Source organism: Sinocyclocheilus anshuiensis, unplaced genomic scaffold (genome assembly GCF_001515605.1).
Source record: "Sinocyclocheilus anshuiensis isolate Anshui unplaced genomic scaffold, SAMN03320099.WGS_v1.1 scaffold1495, whole genome shotgun sequence".
Classification (NCBI taxonomy): Eukaryota; Metazoa; Chordata; class Actinopteri; order Cypriniformes; family Cyprinidae; genus Sinocyclocheilus; species Sinocyclocheilus anshuiensis.
In genome coordinates this window covers 351,196-354,579 of record NW_015558671.1, presented here as the reverse complement: position 1 = coordinate 354,579, position 3,384 = coordinate 351,196, and the positions used below count along the sequence as shown (strand labels likewise).

Below are 3,384 nucleotides of genomic sequence, written 5' to 3'. Positions count from 1 at the left end.
AACACGGTGTGTGTGTGTGTGTGTGTGTGTGTGTGTGTGTGTGTGTGTGTGTGTGTGTGTGTGTGTGCACGTGCATTGTGCCTATGGCTGCTAACGGTGTCTGCCATACATGGCGCGATCTATTGTCTTTGGAGGTTTTATCTGATGGTTGTTAAAGGATTTTCTTTGCAAGGCTGTGATCTCTGCCTAACTCGCTCACATCACTCTATTACTGAGTGCAAAGGACAGCTCTGAGCTGGGAGACATCAAACTGCTCTGATTGTGTGAAGCGTCTGTCTCATCTGCTGAAGACAGGGAGGAACACTTGCATCCTGCTGGGCAAATCAAAGCTCTCTTAGGGTTTGAGTGGCCTTCTCTGAGCTGTGGAGCACACATGATATTTATCCACATGGTTGGAGTTATATTTTATCCAGGGTGACTAAACAATGGTTAAAGGACCCTGTGGAAGAGAAAGCGACAGGGAAATTGCTGCATATGACACTTTTTGTGTGATTGTCACTTACTTCAATGTTCCACCCCAAAAATGAGCTTTTGAAGTGAATTGCTTTCTTTACCGGAAATGATTATGGATTTTATGGCAAGCGCTTGTGGGTCCTTACTTTCTCTTGTAACAGTCTATTCCATTTCCCATACCGTGCATTCCAAGGCCTGTCAGAGGACTTTGGCACAAGTGCAGGATTACTGAGACCCATTTATGTTCAAGGTGACCTACCGGATTGACAAGGATCTTCACTGAAGTAGTATTATAAACATATAGAGGGATGAGCCATTATCTGCAGCAGAGAAATAGAGGTGTCGCTCAAGAGACCCGGGAATACAGCCTCACTCACACAGCAGTGATATTAAACATCGATAAACTAAAAAGTAGGTTCTTCAGTCATATTATGCTTATAGTTGAGCATATTACATTAGGCGGTTGCCTTTTTTAGGGTTCTCATGGTCATTGAAAGCCTGAAATATCTGTGAAATTTTAGCTAATAACTAGCTATAGGCCTTATTAATAAATGTCAAGGTATTAATAAATGAATATAATAAATAAATAAAAAAACTCTTATAGTAAAATCATGGAGGTAGTCATGGCAAATTATTTAATGAATATAATTTTTTTCTGGCTATGCTCAGCTGTAAAGTATTTAATTATTTAGTATTTTTAACCAGTATTTTTACCTTCAAAAAAAGCTGTAGGGAGCCTGTTCAATGGCTTTAAAGAGACAGTTCACCTAAAAATAAAATCATTATTTATTCACCCTTATGTAGAAGCTTATTTCCTCTATGTAAAAAAAAGTAAAACATAATTGCGACTTTTCATCTTACAATTCTGACTTTACATCTTGCAATTCTGACTTTTTTTTATGAATTTTAAGACACTTGACCTGACTGCATGCACATGCAGAATTGTGAGGGGAAAAAAGTTGGCTAAAATATGAAATATGTCATTCCAAACTTGTGTGACTTCATTTCGTCTGTGGAACACAAAAGAAGATGTTTGAACAATGTTGGTAACCAAATAGCTTTAGTGACCATTAGCGATGACACAATTTTCATATTTGTGTGAATGATCCCGTTAACTGTGTCATATGAGCAGTTATTTTCTGTAGCTTTTGTATTCAGGTATATCCCTTGTGAGATGTAACCACTAAGCCACTGCTCTGACTCGTGCGCACTGTTAACTATGTAAATAAATAGTTTTTCTAATGTTGCATGGCAAACCATTTTTAAACCCATGATGTTTAATGATAGATAAATGTAGATTAAAAGCTTTTCTAAAATGTAGCCATTGATTTATTCGGAGCAGCCACTGTGTTTCCTCTCACAGTAATCAGCTAGTTCATAATTGTGGATTGGAGACAAGGCATACTAATTCATCGTTACTCAGACGATTACAGTCAGAACTGCTTTAGGCCTACACAATTACATTTGAATGAAGACAGTAAAATGCATGCCACGATCAATGCTGAAACATAAATTAAGCGATGATTTATTTGCTAATTTGTTGTTAATCCTTGTGCTAAAAAGGCAAATGGCGGCATCTATAAGATATGGGGTTTAGAGTCAACATAGTTATCCTTTGTCACATTTAAGGTTGAGTTAGAGAAGTGTTTTGACATTATTTCCTGGAGCATAAAAGCTGAACTTACAGGAGACAAGGGGAGTGATTGGTTCAGAGACCATCAGACCTTTTCTATGGTTGTTGGGCTCAAATTGTATTTTGTCTCAGTAACCTTAAGCTGTTTGTTTAGCTTGTTTGGTCGCGCTCGAATAACCCCTCTCAGTCCCAAACATGCTTTAGGCTGGGCTGCCTGCTGCCCTCCCCTCCTGTCCCCTGCGCCTCGGGCTTGGCACGCTTTTATTTTGTTGGAATGAACCTAAATCTTCCATCATTCAGTGAGCAGACGAGAGGGCCTTGTCCTTCTAGAAAGCTTGACGGAACGGATACAATACAAGCTGTCCGTCATGTGTAGCCTGAAGAATCAGAGCTTTAGCAAGCCTGAGCAAACCACTTCAATGGGACTTGTAGGTCACTCAGATTTCACCTGGTTGAACACTATTGTGTGCCCAGAGTGCTGGTCTCCCCTCTCTCTGTCTGTGTCAGTAGTTTTACTGTAGTGTTGGGCGATATACCAGTTCAAACTGTAAACCGGTTTGAATTAGGCACACGGTATGATTTTTTTTTTTTAAATGGCATACTGCTACTAGGGCTGGGCGGTATATCGAGTTTGTACGATATATCGATATTTTCTTTATAAGCGATTTGATATGAGGCAATACCGTTTAAATCGATATACAGTAGTTTGATACGAGCGCATCTGAAAATATTGCGGAGGACACAGACTGAGCTGCTGCGGAGAAAGTGCTTAGTCCAATTTGTTCTAAACATGTGACAAGCTTCATATTAAGGCCTTTAAAAACTGGTAAGACATAGTTTATAGTTTCCTTTCGCATATTATTTTAAGCGGCTCGGCCCGTCATATGCTCTGACAGAAAGGCTGCATGTGCCGTTGACAGAGACACTAGGCTACTCACACTGTTTAATGTGTTTGAGATGTGCTGACTTCCTGAATGCATAACTTACATTTCACAGGTATATTCTCCATCTGTAAATGTTAGAAAGCCATGGAAATATTTCCATTTTTCTGTCAGAAGTGCATGAGCCTTCTGCTTTGGGATTCTCTGCTAAACTTCAGTGAACGAGCACCGCCGCGCGAGCTCAATTAAATAGGAGCGCAATAATTCTGACTAAAATATACATTTGCTGAAATATTCGTAGTTGGACAATAAATGTGACATAGAATTTTAAACCTACAAGTAAGTCTATTTTTATGATAGCACTGACTGTAAAGTGACTATCAAAATAGTCTTACACAACTCTGTGCTTTTGTTTTC

At 39.2% G+C, this 3,384-nt stretch overlaps 1 protein-coding gene across 2 annotated transcripts in view; it reads left to right on the top strand.

Moving 5' to 3' along the window:
• The window catches only part of LOC107681240 (whirlin-like), a 56,014-nt gene that overhangs the window by 33,993 nt on the left and 18,637 nt on the right, over window positions 1-3,384 (top strand). The window lies entirely within an intron of this gene.